Genomic DNA, 19,019 nt, shown 5'->3' with positions numbered 1-19,019 from the left:
CATAATGGAATACTACTCAACAATACAAAAAGACAAACTGTGCCATTTGTGACAACACGGATGGACCTTGAGGGTATTATGCTAAGTGAAATAACTCAGAGGGAGAAGGACAAATACCGTATGATTTCACTCATATGTGGAAGATAAACAAACACATAGATAAGGAGAACAGATTGGTGGTTACTGGAGGGGAAGGGGCACATATGTGTGGTGATGGGCAAAAACTAGACTATCGGTGGTGAACATGATGTAACTTATACAGAATCTGAAATATAATAATGTACACCTGAAATTTAAACAATGTTATAAGCCAATATAACTTCACTAAAATATTTTTTTTTAAATGCCCTTCCTTATCCCTAGTAATGCTTTGCTCTAATATTTACTTTACTTGATACTGGTATAGCTGCACCAGATTACTGTTGATTAGTGTTTACATGGTGTATGGTTTTCATTTATTTTTCTTTCAAACATTCTCTGTCCTTATATTTAAATTTTGTATCTTATTTTAAACAACATACAGCTTGGTCTTACATTTTTATCAATTCTGATGTTCTTAATATTTTTACTTGGAGTATTTTGCCCATTTTCATTTAATGTAGTTTTTATATAATTGGGTTTATATTTATTTGCTTTCTGCTTGGAAAATCTGTTTTAAATTTCTTTTTTTCACTTCTTTGTTTCTTTTTTTATGACTAATCAAGTATTTCTATTACTACATTTTTCTTTGTATTAATTTGATAGTTGTACATTATTTTAGTATTCTAGTAATTATCCTAAAAATCATAATCCGTATACTTTACTTATCATACCTTAATAAAAATTATTTTTACCACTTCTTTGATACTTCCAGAAACTGAGAACATTTAAGTCAGTTTACGTCTCCCACCTCATTGTTATTTTGCACCTATATTTTAAATTCCCCATAACATTGCTGTTATTGATGCGAGTCAACATTCATTTATATTTATTCACGTTTACCCTTCTCAGTGTTAAACATTTCCTCCTGCATTTTCATTTTCCATTTGAGATCATTTTCCTTTTTCTAAAAGAGCTACCTTTAATTTTTCTTTACGTGTGAAACTGCTGGTGAAAAATTCTGTTTTTGTCTCTGAAAAATGATTTTATTGCATTTTTATTTTAAGAATTGTTTTGTTCATTTTTTACCTTTTAATTTTTAAATAAAATGAAGTAAAGAAGATCACATTAAACAAAGGTATACTACAAAGCAAACATCCTTCTATAACCACCACCTAGCTCAAGAAAGAACCCAGAAAGAAGAAATTTCCAGCTTATTTGGGAACCCAAGGGCTCCCTCAATGTGCTCTATTTTAATCACAGACCCCACCTTCTCTCAAAAAAAGACCACTATTCTGACTTTTATAATAATTACCTACTTGCTTTTTTTGATAGTTTTATCACCCAAGTTTGCATCCCTAGACGTATAGCCTAGGGATAATTTATAGTTTAGTATTGCCAGTTTTTAAAATAGACAATATGTGGTAAAATTAGAGAAATAGTTCATCTCTTGCAATCAATATACCTGCATTTCCTCATCCATCCCTTTCTCTCCCTTCCTTGCTGAAGAACCTAAGCTGTTAGAATTGTAGACTTTCCCACAGTCTGGATTCTTTTGATTGGATGCACATGGTGTAGTTCAAAACATTTTTCTGTCTTCTGTATTTCCTGAAAATTGGTAACTAGATCCAAGACTTGATCAGACTCAAATTCAAACATTTCAGCAAGCATAGAAATGATATTGTGTTATTTTATCCAGAGTCATGTAATGTCTGTTTTTCTCTCTCTCTTTCTCTCTCTTTTTTTTTAATATTCACAACAATTGATATTCAAAGAGTACATCTATTAATTAATTAGGAGGTAAAAAATGAATATACTAATTTAATTATTATGTGTTCAGTTATTCACTGAAATAGTTTCATAAGGAAACATTTCCCCTCATCTACTATTTGGTTATCAACTGGTAGAATTTATGTAGGAAAACAGTATAAGTGCATGATTCACTCCATTTATTTAGCCAGTTTTCAAGATAATGAATCACTTCTGTCATCCTCAGAAGGTAAGCAATCAGTATTTTCCTGTTTAATGTAATTAACAACTTAAGGGAGTAAACACATTTGATATATTTCAATCTTTTGCAATACTTATCCTTATTGAAACTCAAATTGTCGTATCTTTGGCCATTGGGGTTTTTCCACAATGTCTTTTGAGTCCTTTTGACGGGACCCCCACAATCATTGATAGCTTCCTTTCTATCTAGTATTTCAGAATGTCCCAGTCTCATCTACATTTCTTCCCTCATACTTGGAATCAGTCATTTTTCCCAAGAAGTCCTGGTTTATTTGGATGGAAAATTATATTTCAAGAATATAATCTGAGTATACTAGATATATTCGTTGCTATTGGGTTTGTAATTATTTCTAGGCTTTTTCAGGGAACACAACAAGTATGTATAAGGGGATGGGTCAACGAATGATGGATAGATAGATAGATGGATAGATATAGATAGACAGATAGATAGATAGATAGATAAACAGAAAAACAGAAAATATTTCTAGAATGCTAGAAGTCTCCCTCATGCCCTTTCCAATCTATATCTTCCCAGAGATATCAACAGTTCCGCCATCTATCACCGTATGTACTCTTTTATGTCTTATTTCTCCTAGTCATTATTATGGCTAGGAAGATAATCCATGTGTGTGTAGCATTAGTTCATTCATTTGATTGCTGTGTAATATTCCATTATATGAATATGCTGCAATGTATTCTACTGTTGTTGGACATTAAGATTATTAAAATTTCTCAGCTCTTATGAATGACACTACTGCAAATATTTCTGTATATGTCTTTTTGTGAACATAAACACTCTTTCTATGGATATTTGCCCAAAAAGGGAATTGCCGGCCGTATGATAAACATATGTTTATCTTAGATAGATTCTTCCAAACAGTTTTCCAACATGGTTTTACCACTTTAAACCTCTACCAGAATGTATGAGTGTTCAGGTTGCTCCACATTCTTGAAAACATTTGGTATTTTCAATCTTTCTAATTTTACCAATTCTGGTGTGTGTGTGTGTGTGTGTGTGTGCATGTCTGTGATCTCATTATGTTTTAAATTCCATTTTCTTAATGGGTCCTAAACCTTTATATTGAAATACCTGCACTACATCTCTCATCACTTCTTCACCCTTTTCCTTTTGCCTTTTTGCCCTTCTTCCTTCTTGACTAGAACATTGTTGTGAAGCCTGGAGACACAGTAGTTATCGTGTGACCATAAGGCGATAAACACAAGGGCAAAAGCCAACATATTAAGAATGGTAGAAGATAAAGACGAAAAAACTTCGGTCACTGGTGGCACTGTGCAACTGCATTACCATCCCTAAACTGTGTAAACCTGAGCACCTTACAGGATGAGACAAACTGCAATCTTTTAAGCTGCTGTGATAGGATCTTCTTTTATTTTAAGTGTAACACAATGCTGATACAAGTGGGACCTCAGTAAATACTGAGACAATTTGACTCTGTTACATTTAAAAAGAAAATTTGAAAGATTTACTCTACAGTGTGAGATTATGTGTATAACCTAATAGGAAATTTTAGATTTAAGACATTTGTCAGTTCTGTTTTGTCATGTCTTTAACACTCATGATTTCTTATGTTCTTTCTAGTGTACGCATTTTTATTGATGTGTAGTGTGCGTACACAAGGATAGATACATATGATCTTTTATGTATTTGCAGTTACAATATACACATACATGTGGTGTATTAGTCAAGGCTCTTTCAATTTCAAGTGAGAGAAAGCCAACTTGAAAAAGTTTAAGGAGAAAAGGATTTATAGATTCCTGTATAAGATGGCCAAGCTTGGCTCTTGCCTCAGGAACAACAATAGTCAGGGTCTCAAACAATATTATTAATTCTATCTTTCTCTACTTTCTTTTTCTTTCTCTTCACTTCGTAACTACTTTTCTGTGCATTGGCCTCATTCTCTCCAACCATATGGAAGCTTCCTCTATATGGATGGAGATGTGCCTAAAGGTAGCTTCAGGTTTATATTGTATCAGCTTATGTTCTGGAGGAAAAAGAACTCTCTCTCAGCTGCAGAGCAAAATGCCTGAGGACAAAGCTCTATTTGCAACAGCTTCAATGGCTAGCTCAACTTTTAGATTCCTTTGGTCATGGGGGCAAGTATTATGTTCATTGGAGTGTGGGAGGAGTAACTCACCAGAGGACATGATGTTTGATACTGTCTCAAGGAGTGAAGAGATGCTAAACAAATAACTAATCAATCTGTGTTAAGTCCACTACAATGTGTAGGTGTAAACATGTGTGTTTTTGTGTCACACTAAGAAACATACACCTTGATTGTTTCATCCTTCCAAAACAATATTGTCATCTAAGAAATATAAATTTTAGAAGTAATATAACTATTGGCAAAACAAGATAAGTAATTATTGGTCTGGTGAAGCAGACAGACAGTCAATACCAGTGAACAATGATTCTCATGTTGAAAATAAGTTTATGTTTCTCTAAAGAGAAAAATTTCCACTTCTGGAATGGCAGCACAAGGAGCTTCATGGACCTACTCAAGAGTGAAACAAGGATAGTTGGTAAAAATTGTATACATAGATAGATAAACAGAGGTATAGATTAGTTATAGATATGTATATCTATATCATATAGATATATGATATCATAGAATGTATGATATATTATAGATATACATATATATGTATATACACATGTATATATCTATATCTAATCTATGTCTATGCATATATAGATGTGTATATCTATATAAAATCTATGTCTATCTATCCATATTTAATATTTCTATAAATGGACCGAAGGACATATAGCAAATGAAGAAAAAAGAATTTCAAGATAATATACTAAATCTTGGTGAGAACAGCAAGAGTCTTTTGCATTTGAACCATGGCCTACTCCTCCCTCTCCCCTCCCAGCTGAGCATGATGGAAACTCCACTCCAGGTGGATGTAGCCAAGAACACGGGGCTCCCTCTCCCTGCACCTCTCAGTCAAGGGCTAGAGCATCATATGGGAGGGACAGACTGCCAGCATTTCTCGTCCCCTCAAGCTAAATTCTAGGTAAGTGTGGTGAAGAGATTAGGGCCTCTTTCCTCCACCAAGTCTCCACTTACGGGGTAAAGGTTCCCCTCCAGTTGCTGCAGGCAGGGAGCCTGGGATCCTAATTACCCTCAGCCCAGCTCACTAACAGGGTAAAAGTTTGATACTGGAAGAAGCAAGCAGAGAAGAAGTAGAGGCTACCACTGTGTCCAGCATGCATAGTGGCCCAGAGACTTTTTTCCAGGAATAGAGAAAGTTCATGAGAATGGAGAGCTCTGAAGCACTCCACAGATGAACTGACTTCATTTGAAACAGAGGGTGGGGAAGTTCAAGCCTAAGGGCCTTCTCAAAAACAATGGAGATTTTGGTGGTAAGCAAATAAAAGGAGACCAGTATCTCCAGGAGACCAAGAAACTAAATCACAGGCCAGCCATTCTACCAGAAGAACCAGAAAAAATAGATAGCTAAGAGCCTTCCTGACATAAGAAGAAACCTCAAATACCTACCTCAACAACTACCCCTGCAAAGGGGCCCAAATTTAATCAGATCAAGCTGTTGGGCAATCTAGGATCCAGAGCACTATCAAAACAATAGATCAAGGAGCCAGCAATTAGTGAGCCTAAGAATACATGAAAATGGCCAACAAGCACATGACAAGATGCTCAACATCATTAGTCAGTAGGGTAATTCAAATCAAAAGTACAATGAGATACCCACTTCACACCCACGAGGATGTCTATAACCTAAATATGTACAAGTGTTGACACAGATGTGGAGAAATTTGAACCATCATACACTGCTGGTAAGAATGTAAAATGGGGCAGCTACTACGGAAAACAGTCTGGCAGTTCTCAAAAGTTAAACATAAAGTTTCCACATGACCCAGCAATTCCACTCCTAGATATATAACAAGAGAATTGAAATCATATGTCCACACAAATACTTGTATGTGGATATTCAAAAAAGCAGTATTCATAATACCTAAAAAATGGAAACAACTCAAATGTCCATCAAGTGATGAATGGATAAACAAAATGTGGTATATCCTTACAGTGGAATATTACTTGGCTAAAAGACCAATAAGGTCCTGATATATTCTGCAATGTGGATAAATCCCGAAAACATTACACTAAGTGAAAGAAAGCAGTCACAAAAGACCACACTGTGTGTGATTCCATCTGTATCAAATGTCCATAAAGGTTTATCTATAGAAAACGAAAGATAGATTAGTGTTGGCTTAGGATTGGAGGGAGGAGAAGATTGAGGATTAATGGTTAAATTTGTACATGATTTTTTGGGGGAAGGTGATGAAAATGCTCTATAATTGACTGGGGTTGTATTTTCATAACTCAGAATATACTCAAAACCATTGAATTATACACTGCATTTTTTCCCTTTTTCCCCATCCCCCAGACTCTTTAAATGAGTGAATTGTATGATATGTGAATTATATTTCGATAAAATTGTTAACAAAAAAATAAAGATAGAGTAAGTTTCAATTATGTCAGTAACGTATGCTCTTCTGTAAGATTGGCTTTCTGTAAAATTTTATAATGGAATTTTAAATACTCTAAGTGCTAGTTTAGTCTTTATATTTCATGAAGAAGTGTATTTTGCATGTATATGGTATTTGTGTGATTTTTCTCATACTTGGAAAAAATAATCAAGTCATTTGTGTGAAAACTATAGCCTGCAAGACAGACTATAATATAATAATTTGAATACTTTCAGTATGTCAGGGGATTCTGGGCTAAATTCTAACTAGCACTCATCAATACCATGGTATATACTTACCTCAGCAAGTAGAAACTGAATTATAAAGGCTATTGGCTGTAGACAAATTCTAATCTACATTGAGAAGCGTACTGTGTCCAGATCCCCCTCCTTCCCCTAAGCAGCATTTTGTCCTGTTTAGATTACTATGAGAAAAGAATGATAAATTTACTAATAATGGGTTTAATTAGTAGATCTAAAATATTTACTTTCAAGATATAGCTATTCAATTTTACACTTTTATAAGTGTTCATAGAATAAGATACATGTTTAAAATCTCAAAATGAAGGGATCTGATTGCCTGGATCAAAACAAAAACTGTGAAATTAACAATTCTGAAAAATAATGGCATGTTTATTTAAAGAATTTACAACCCTTCAGCTATGCCAATTTGTTTTCCAAAGTTAGCCCAGCTACGTTGGAGAGACTTTCAAAAGTATTTGCTTGAAGCAATCGGCTCTTAATCAATGTTTCAGGTCAATCGATGCTTTTGGCGCTTTTCAAATAATAGGACACAGCTTGTTTTGGCACTCAAAGGAAACACTTTTGGCTGCTCCCTTCCTTCAATTAATCACTTGTCACTTTAAATCTACCTTAGAAAATCCTCTATTTATGCATCCCGTGTATGACTAGTTTAGATTGCTCAGGTTCTCACTCTCAATGTCTGTGTTTTCTATCTTTTTGTATATTATCAAAATGGTTATGAGCCTACAAAAGAGAAACAAGGTAACAGGAACGCTAGGGACTACCCAGGAAAATGGTTATTCTTGTGTTTCTTCACAATCTCCAAGATTTCAAATATTTTATTATCTACTTGAAAGTATCTAACAAATTTATTCTAACATTTGTCCTAACATGTTATTTGAATTGCCTATTAATAAGAAAGAGGAAGAGAGAGAGAGAGAATCTTTTGAAAATACTTGAATTTTACTGGAAATTTAATACTCCTTTCGAGAAACAAGGAATCCATTCTTTTTCACCCAAGACTCAGTATGTAACTTGCTCAGAAGCTTCCTCAGGCCATCGTGTAATGGTACACAAAGCTGACACCTTTATCCATTTTCAAATGAAAAACTGTGACTGTCTACAAGCTACCACAAATAAATTGGTAACGAGCAAATTGAAGATTTGTTTTGCAATGTACCCACAGTAGGTGTAACTGATTTTTTCCTCATTGATTTGTCAGAATTATCTAATTGTTTTGGCATTTTGAAGACCTGGAGATATATAAATACATATATATTAATATATGTTCATACATATTACTATGTGTGTATGCATAAACTTTTTGGAACCTAGGATATTATTCTTGGATCTTTTGATAGCTTAACAAATGTACTATATCATCCTTAGTATTTGCTGTAGGCTTGAATACGATAGTTTTCCAAATTAAACACAATATTGTGTAGAGGAATTTTTAGTCTGGTTTCCCTGAAGAATAGGTGAGTCAAGAAGTCCATTTTCTAGAATTAGGAAATTTCTATCCAGCGACAGTCTTCCAAAGGTCATATTAGGAAATGTTGTAGGAATGGTATACTTAGCTAATGTTAAAAATATCGAACACAGAAATAAGATTTCATTTATTCTACTGTTCTTGCTTTTAGATAAAAAGTTCATCATATAATTGCAACAACCAAAGATTTGAATCAGATTCTGTGACAGATGCTTTTCTGTAACCCGGTAATAAATTCCCTCAGCCCAGCACACTTCTTATTTCCGCTTCAGCTTCAGTGGACTGTTTTCAGTGAGTTCACTTTAGGTTCACACTTAGCATCTCTGTTTTTTACTTTTTGTTTTTGTTTTTCCCACAGCTCCTTCTCTGAAGTCAATGAGGGAAAGAAAACTTCTACATCATCTGGTTCAACTCCTCTCCTACAGAGTAGCTTTCTTTGTGGTTACCAAACACTGTGGAACAATGCTTGGGACAAATTCACAGCATCACACAGTACAGGTTAGGAACAGACTGTAGGAGAAATTACAAACCAAAGTTCAACAAGAAGAGGAGTACGCATTCCTAATCCTTCCATTTTTTGATACCTATGTTCATTGTACCTCTCCTAAATTTTACAGATGGAGAAATCTGGAAGCTCAGAAATTTTGATCGATTTATGCCAAGACTCCCAGTAAGTTAATGGTGGACTCAAGTTTAGAAATGTGTCTTCTGATTCCAGATCAATGTGTATTTCCTATACCAATGATTCTGAAAGTATGTCCTTTGCATTGGGATCACCCACCCAATTGCTTGTAAAACATGCAGATGCTTGAGGCCCATTCCAGCTCTTTCTCTGCTTTTCTGCTCCACATACTTAAACACACGAATGTCATGAGCTCTTGGGTTTTACAACTTCCTAGGGAGAAACACTGGGGAATAATTCTGATTGGCCCAGCTTAATTCAGGTACCTCAGTATCAATTAATTGGCGGATAGAAAAAAGACATTTCCACATATAAGGAGAAGCCTCTGCCAAGGCCTAGAGGTTAGAGAGGGATGAGCCATTTGTGAGGAAGAAGTAGTTCAATTTGAAAAGAATGAAAGATTTATGTAGCTGGAAAATAATGAAAACGTACCTTGGAATATATCATAGTGGACTTTGTATGTCAGACTGACTAGTTTGAACTTTATTCAGTAGACAAGAGGAAATCAAAGATTTTTTAGCAGAAAGCAATATGTCAGAGTTAGATTAAGATTAATCTTCCACCAGTACGTAAGGTGAATTTGAGTGAGGATGGCCCCACTCAAACTTATGTGCATCTAAGAAATATTTATGATGCTAATTAAAAAATGCTTATTCTAGTCACCTGGCCTTAGAGATTGTCATTCTAGGGGATATTCCAGGAAGTGGTATTTATAATCAGCAGCTCAAATGTTTCTTACATAACATACACTGAGGCCAGGTGTTTCATACAAGCATGTACACACATACACACTCAAAAGTTTCACACATGCAAATGTTCCTTACATACATGGTATTTGAGAGCTTCTGCTCTTATTTATCCTAACGCCAATCTTCTTAACCAATGTGCTTGCAAGGTAATTTGGTGTGGAGGGGAATGTGGTGGCCAGAAGAACCCAGGCTGTCTCTAAAGCAGGCAGCTGAGTCAGGTCAAGCCAATTATTGCCACCCAGGAAAGCAGTTTGTTTGTTTTGTTTGATTGTCTGCTTTTTCAGGAGAAACCAGGTATCTGAATTTTTATGGGAACTCCCACAGTTTTTAAATGTTTAATGTGATTTGCATGTGTGTGTGTGTGTGTGCACATGCAAACCAAACCAAACAGAATTTTGGTTGGATTTAGCTCAAAGGCAGCTAATGTGAGACCTCTGACCTTGCTTGACTAGACCTACTTAGTCCAGGTTATTCTGTTTTTGCCTTTTTTCTATTATTTTTGTGTGTTCTTGGCCTCATATTTACGTTTACTCCGATGTTGTAGTATATGTCAATATGTCCTTTTTAGACATTGACTCTGTCTCCCTACGTCAGCCACGAGTTGCTCAAAAGCAGGGACCATATGCCCTATTTCAACTCTGCTCTACTTAAAATGAGCACATCCGAAGGAGGGTAGGGGACTGACTTTATGCTAGGGTAATAGATGCCATTTGTGCTCACTGTGTTTTCATGATCATGACTCCTACTGCCTAGTATTATATATATATTTGCTAATTACTTATGAATAGGAAAATAGTCAAAATATTATATTTTTTACTTGTTTCCCTATGCCACATATATTCATGCCTTATTCTCTCTTCACTTCTACAGCAAAGTATATGGTGTGTGTTGTGCAAATGTTTCCCCACGCTTACTTTTCAAGTGGTTTCTCAGAGCAGATGTTGCCCCAAGCGTACCTTCTTCCTCTTTTACTAGCATTTTTTCTATACAAACAACAGATTGCTTTTTCGGCTGTCCTTTAGATTTAAGGAGAAAAAAAAATTCACCACTACAGATGTTTGCTTCTCTCTCCCCACCCCAAGATTCTTAGTAAAGATTTATAAAGAAGTATGCATCCGTTTTCCTCCTTTTCTTCCCTGCCTCCTTAATGTCATATGATAAAGCCTGGCTTTCAAACCTTTTCCATAGAGTTATCGTCTTTGGATTTTCTGAACAAAATTGCCTTCTTAGAGTATTAGCATTAGATGAAAATGTGGTGTTCAGAGACTCGTGAATAAAACTCACTTGTCTAAGTATCCAGTGAGTAGTAGAATAATTTCATATTATGTAAAATTAAAAGGGAATAATCAAGAGTGTTGTTCTCCATCTGAAGTTATTTCTCCTGATTATTATCAAGGGGCCTTAGGGAACTAGGAATAAAAATCCAGGTGTCAAATCCTGGGCTTCACATAGCTACTATATATTGCAATAATAATTACACAATGGAGTTACATATTATCTTACTTGATCTTACATTTGAATAGCATTTTGCAGTTTACAAAGCACTTTTGCCTACACTATTGCATTTTACCCTCACACAAGTTAGTGTAGGTTGTATTGTCCCCAGTTTTACAGTTAAAGGCTGAGAAATGATTTACCCAAGGTCACACCGCCACCAGCTGAGGCACCAATACTCCAACCCCAGCTCAGTCCTTTGTTTGCATTGGACTACCCTGCCTCTCTGCCGTGACTGTATTGACTTTCAAAGCATCCTCAATTGCATTTTTAACAGCTTTGTTGAAATATAATTCAAACACCATAAAATTCATCCATTTAAATTGTACAATTTAATGCTTTTTAGTATTCACAGAGTTGTGCAACCATCACTATGATCTAATTTTAGAACATTTTCATTACTCCGAAAAGAAACATCATATCCATTAGCAGTCACTCCCCACTCTCCTCCCTCCAGGCCCTGGCAACTACTAATCTACTTTCTGTCTCTATGGATTTGCCTATTCTGGACATTTCATATAAATGCAATCATACAATATATGGCCTTTTGTGTCTGGCTCTTTTCACTTAGCATAATGTGTTCAAGTTTCCTCTATGTTGTCGCATGTATCAGTACTTCATTCCTTTTTATGGCTAAAAAATATTCCATTATATAGTCTAATGGTTAACATTCAGCGACCACCAGAGCGCACCACACCACCTGTCTGTTGGTTGTCATACTGCGGTGTCTATGCGGTACTGTGATGCTGAAAGCTATGCCACTGGTGTGTCAAATACCAGCAGGGTCAGTCATGGTGGAGAGGTTTCAGTGGAGCTTCCAGACTAAGGCAGGCTAGGAAGAAGGACCTGGACACCCACTTCCATAGTGTCAGAAGGTGAGAGGATGGCATATAAATGACTGGACAGAGTTCCAGGCTGCTGTAGACCCGGGGGCTAGGCGTCGGAAGCCACTTGATGACACTAACAACAGGAAACTATTCCATTGTATGGGTGTACTACCTTTTACTTATCCATCCATTACTTGATGGACATTTGTGCTGTTTTCACTTTTTGGTTATCGTGAATAATGCTGCTATGAACATTCAATTGCTTTTTCACATGTAATACATCCTCAGCATTTTTATTTGGTGAGTCTGTTCAAAGGCCAACGGAGGAGTGTACTTGTGGCTCATTTAGGTCTCTGAAAAAAGTGGAGTATGGCTGGAAGCCTAGAATAAAGATTTTGAAGCCGAGAGTGGTGAAAGTTGAGGTTAGAGTTCTAGGAAGGTGTCAGATCCAGGGAGGCCTCAGAGACCATTTTAAGAATTTGATCTTTTTCCAAAGAGCAGAGGAAAGCCATTGAGGAGTCTTAACCAGCCTGCTGAAGTGATTTGTTTGTAACTTTAGGAAGACCACTTTGGTTATATTGAGGAGAAAAGATTGGAATGGAGGCAGGAAGACTTTTCAAGAGTCTATTTCAGCGCTGCCTTTATAAAAATCAAATCTACACACCGCCCTCACCTAAAAGGCGTTGCTTCATTTCTGTCTGGTACTGAGGCTTCTCTACAGCTATGGCAGGTGTGGTGTTCAATGAAGAAATTATTCAAAATGCTCTTAAAATATTTCTCTAGCCTACTTTGATTGTGTAGGTAATCTTTTGCTTTCCAAGTAACATTTGAGACTTTTGGATCTACATTACAGTGTCAGAGCTAGAAATGGTGTCAGAGATCTAATCTGATCCCCTCATGGTATAGAAAATAAAGTGAAGCTCAGAGAGATTATTTCCTCAGGATCACAACTGTGTGACTTATGTCTCTTGACTTCCAGTAGAATATTCATTCCACTACAGTGTACTTCTTTTCCAACTTAGCATTCATCATTCCACAAATATTTGTGGAGTACCTATTTGAGGCTTAGAACTGTGCAAAGTGCTGTGGAGATTGTTAAGTGTAATTCTTTTTTTTTTTTGCCCTTGAGAAGCCCTTGAAGAGATGAGGCATATTTGTCTGAGTTTCTGGACAACGCTAATAGAGCTTAGGGTCCCTAAAGACATGACACAAGGTAAAACCCAGCAGGATTTGGACCTTCATCCTTAGGCGTGAAATCCCTACTCAAACCCCTACCTTACAGCTTTTTGTGAGCAATAAATGAGATAACGTGTGCTATGTGTCTTTCACTATGTCTGCCATAGGAAAGAAAGTGCATTAAGGACAAGCTCAATGTCCAAGAAGAGGGAGATCAGTCTGGGCGGAAGTTGTTGGAGAAGGATTCATGGAGGTAAAGGTACTCTGAATTGGGCTTTGACTGAATGGAAACAACTATTCCCCTTTCTAGGCCTGTCAGGTCGAGTGAAGTTATAGGTAGCAAATGAGCCTTGGGTCACTTTCTAGAGATGGCCTTCTTCCTTTACTTATCGAGGTCACCAACGAAACTTTGGAAATAAATGTTGCCGAGAACTTGGGATTTAATGGCTTTTTATCGCTAGTGGAAATTTGTGGTTATTTGGAGAATGAGTCATGAAGATTAGCAATGTGTTTATTGGTTATATAATATGATTCATAACTTCGGAGAAATCTAGGTGAGTTTTCAGGAACCGTTTTATGGACTTTGAATGCTTGGTTCAAATTTCCTCTTTCATGGCTTTTTAAAGATGTAGTTTCTTAGGGAATTGAAGCAATAATTTAACAACTTTGAAAGCTATTGCTGCATCCTTTCTTTTTACTATGTAAAGTAATGATATGGATTTGGCCTATTAGCCTAGCATATTTTCTTCTAATGGAAAGATTTGCTCCCCAAAATCACATCCGTACAAATATGATTGATCATACCATCTTCTGGTAGCTTTGATCTTGGGTCCAATTGTTTGAGCTATTATCATTTGCCAGCCTTGTCTGTCAGACTCTTTAGTCCTGGCCAATGAAAGTTTTCTAAGTATCTGGAATTTTCTACGCTTTTCTTATGTATTGCACAGAGACCTAAAAGCACATGGTGATTCTAGGATTTCCCAATAGACAGTTCAAAACTTAGTGCAGACAAGCTCACCTAATTATCCCTCAGCATTTGAGGTGGAATTTAAAACAAGAATGTCAAGAGATGCTTAGAAAATGGAGTATTTTTAGTCAAGTAAATATGAAATAAATGTCACTTACTTCTTAACTTTGTGGCCTGTGGCAAAATACTTAACCCCTTTGATTCTATGCTGCTTTTTTGAAAACTGGAAATAATGAAACCACCTATATCACAGGAACCCTAAACTATAACGTAAATAGTATGTAAGAAAGAAGCTTGTCGCCAGTATACAAAAATAGTTTCCCTTTAATGAGCTCTTACTTTGCAAAGTACTGTGCTACATACACGTATTTGTTTCCTAGGGTTCCCATGACAAAGTACTACAAACTTGGTGGCTAAAACAACATAAATTTATTCTCTCACAGTTCTGGAGGCCGTAAAGTCTGAAATCAAAGTGTGGGCAGGGCCATGGTCCCTTCGAAGGTTCTAAGAAAGAATCCCTTCTTGCTTCTTCTACCTTCTGGTTGTTGCTGAGAATCCTTGACGCCCCTTGGCTTGCCTGCGCATCACTCCAATCTCTGTCTTCATAGGGCCTTCTTCCCTGTGTGTCTGCAACTCTGTCCAAATTTCCCTCTTCTTATAAGGGCACCTGTCATATTGGATTTAGAGCCCACCCTAATCCAGTGTGACCTCATCTTAACTTGCTTGCATCTGCAAAAGATGGTATTTCCAAATAAGGTTACATTCACAGGTCTATGTGGACATAAATTTTGAATTTTGAGAGGACACTATTCAACCCAGTAGAGTATGCTAAAGTCATTATCTCACTGGATTCTGTTAATTCTGCAAGGTAGGTGTCTGGCAGGGACAGTGTTCTAGTTTACAGCTGACTGGATCCCCAGACTTTCTTTTCACTCTGCCATTAGGATGCTTTTCCAGGATTATATGAAAATAAGAAATTTTAAAATCTCTTATCTTCTTGAAATTGTGGTAGTGCTTATTTGTGTGGAAGACTCTTATTACCATATAGCATGATAACTTACTAGAATTATGTATTTTTTAAAATTTTAATACATATTGAAAAATTGTCCTGCAGAAAAGATTGCATCAACTTACATTTCTTTTAACAATACATGATTATAATTCATTATTTTTTGCCTTTATCAAAATGTTTGGTCAAAAATAATCTCATATTTTTGGGTCACACGTTCTGCTTCAGCGGCCCTGGCTTCGCCGGTTCAGATCCTGGGTGTGGACCTATGTGCTCTTTGTCAAGCCATGCTGTGTCAGGCATGCCACATATAAAGTAGAGAAATATTGGCATGGATGTTAGCTCAGGGCCAGTCTTCCTCAGCAAAAAGAGGAGGATTGGTGGCAGATGTTAGCTCAGGGCTAATCTTCCTCAAAAAAAAAAATGTAATAATCTTCTATTCTTCATTATTATGTGTTTATTTGGGTATTAGTAAGGGTAGATATTTTGAAAGTGTTTGCTGAACTTTTGTATTTCTGATTCTGTGAATTGCCTATATATGTATTTAATATATTGTTCTATTGAGGCATTCTATTTCACTCATTGGTTTATAAAAGTTGTTTATATACCTGTACCATCAATCTTGTATCCTAGATGTTGCAACCAATTTTTCCAGGTTTGTGATTTTATTTTATATTTGCTCACTTATTGTTTTTTATTTTTTACTAAAGATTTAAATTAGAACTCATTCCAATAGTTATTTCTATTTATCAATTGAAAATTCTGTTTCTAATTTAGAAAAACCTTTCCTACTCCAAAATTATAAGCATATTTCTCTTTTTGTACTTACATAATTTAATGTTTACATTTAGTCTTTGATTCATGTGGGGTTTTTTAAATTTAAAGAATGAGGTATATATTGAGCTTCAAGTTTTTATATGGCTTGTCAACTCTCCCAATAATTAAGTAGTAAATCCTTTGTTCATTAATTTGAAATGATACTTTTATCATATATTAAATTTGGTTATATGTAAATTTGCTTTTGAACTTTCTGATCTGCTCTGAAACCAGTAACACGTTGCTTAAATTATTGTAGTTATATAATAATTTCAATATCTTATATAGGAGATTTACACTGGTTATTCATTTTTTCCCCAGAGCTATATTTTCTATGTTCATTCCTTTATTTTTCTAGATTAAATATTGAATAATGTTGTTATTATTATACAAGGGATCTAGAATAGCCAGAACAATCTTGAGAAAGGAAACAAAGTTGGAGGACTCATTCTTCCCAATTTTAAAACTTACCACAAAGCTACAGTAATCATGACAGTGTGTTACTGTGATAAGGACAGACACAGACCAAAGGAATAGAATTCAGAGTCCAGAAAAACATCCATATATCTATGGCCAATTAATTTTCAGCCGAGTGCAAGGTCATTCAATGGAGAAATTGTAGTGTTTTCAACTAATGGTGTTGAATCAACCGGATATCCATATGCAAAAGAATGAAGGTGGACCGCTGTCTTACACCATATATAGCAGCTTAACTCAAAATGGATCAAAAACCTAAATCTAAGAGCTAAAATTATAAAACTCTTTGAAGAAAATTTAGGAGTAAATCTGTTTCCTTGGATTGGATACAATACCAAAAACACAAGCAACAAAAGAAAAAAAATAGATAAAGTTGGACTTCATCAAAATTAAAAACTTTTGTGCATCAAAGGATACTATCAAGAAAATGAAAAGACAGCTCACAGAATAGGAGGAAATATTTGTAAATCACATATCTGATAATGGTCTAGTATCCACAATATATAAATAATACAACTCAACTATATAAAGGCAAATAAGCCAATTAAAAAATGGGCAAAGAATTTAAATAGACATTTCTCCACAGAAAACTTACCAATGATCATTAAGCACACTAAAGGATGCTTCACATCTTTAGTCATTAGGGAAATACAAATCAAAACCACAGGATACCACTTTACACCCACTAGAATGGCTATAATAATGAAAAACAAGAGGAAAATAATAAGTACTGGCAAGTATGTGGAGATATTGAAACCCTCTTGAATTGTTGGTGGGTATGTGAAATGGGGTAGCTGCTGTAGAAAACCTTTTCGTGGTTCCACAAAAAGGTACACATAGTATTACCTTATGACCTAGCAATTCCCCGTGTACGTATATATGTATCTCGAAGAGAATTGAAAACATAGGTTCACAAACAAACTTGTACACAAATTTTCATAGTCATATTATTCAAAATAGCTAAAATGTGTAAACAACCCAAACCTCCATTAACTAATAAACAGGTAAACAAAATGTGCTATATCCATACAATAAAATGCTGTTCAGCCATAAAAGGAATAAATTACTAACACATACTACACATAGATGAACCTTGAAAACGTTATCTTAGTCAAAGAAGCCAGACACAAAATGTTGCATTATATATGATGCTATTTTATATAAAATGTCCAAAATAGGCAAATCCATAGAGACAGAAAATAGTGATTGTCAGGGATGGTGGGAGGAGGGAATTATGGATATGGCATTTCTTTTTGGGGTGATAAAATGTTCTGGAATTAGATAGTGGTGATGTTTGTACAGTAGCGGGAATATAGTAAAAACCACTGAATTGCGTGCTTTCGAATAGCTAAAATGGATTTCACATGACATGAATTTTATCTCAATACAGATTAGATAAAAGAACACAAAAACATAAATTTGAAAGAAATATTATTTTGGATTGGAATATTTAATATTCTCGAAGTATTAATTCTCAAAATCTTGATATACAAAATGAATATAATTTGGATTATAATCCCACTAAAATTTTCTATAACTAGATACATGTTCTTAATATTTATGTGTAAGCATAAATACTTAAGAATAACATAAAAAAGCATGAAAATGAAGAAATGTGAGAGAAGACTTTCTTTAGCAGTTATCAGAATGCTCTTTAAAGCCACTCAAATAAAATAAATATAGTATTAGTATAGAAATAAACAAAAACATCAATGGAACACAGATATAGATCCCATTGCCCAGAAAATTTAATATGTGACAAAGTGGTATTTCAAATTTGTTGAAAAAAGGCAGTTATACTAATAAAGGATTCTAGATTCAGAGACAACTTGTTAATTATTTTTGAAATAAAATAAGGTTTGTTTACTTCCTTATACCATATAAAAACAATTTCCAGAATTATTTAAGGCTTACATGTAAAACAGTAGATCTCAGAATTGAATCTACTTGCCTACTGGTATATCTAGGGGTAGACGAAACTTTAACCAAGAAAGGAAATCTGGAAGCTACAAAAGAAAGTGTAGATATGTTTAACTGTATGTGACTGAAAATATTTGTACAAAAAACACACATATAAAGTCATATTAGATCTAAGTAAAAAGCCTATACGTATGTGCAATACAAGCGGATAAATAGCTATATTTCAAACACTTTTTAAATTGACAAGAAAAAGAAAAATATCAGAAAAATGGACAAAAAATATGAATAAGCAATTCCCAGAATATCAAATCCAAATGGACAGTATCATACAAAGTTGTTCAAATTCACTAGCAGCCAGGGAAATGCAAGTTAAAGTTACAAAGAGATTGACTTTCTACCCATCCAACAGGCAATAAAATAAAATAAAACAATAAAATAAAATGCAATGACACATATTATTAGCATGGATGTCAACATAGAGGTACTCTCAAAGGTTGAAAGAAGAGACATTCGTTGTTAACAAACATTTGAAAAGACGATCTGTTGACATCTATTACAATTAAAATGCAT

This window comes from Equus caballus, chromosome X (assembly GCF_041296265.1).
Source record: "Equus caballus isolate H_3958 breed thoroughbred chromosome X, TB-T2T, whole genome shotgun sequence".
In the NCBI taxonomy this organism is placed as follows: Eukaryota; Metazoa; Chordata; class Mammalia; order Perissodactyla; family Equidae; genus Equus; species Equus caballus.
The sequence above is the reverse complement of the archived record's forward strand: the minus strand, read 5'-3'. Positions refer to the sequence as shown.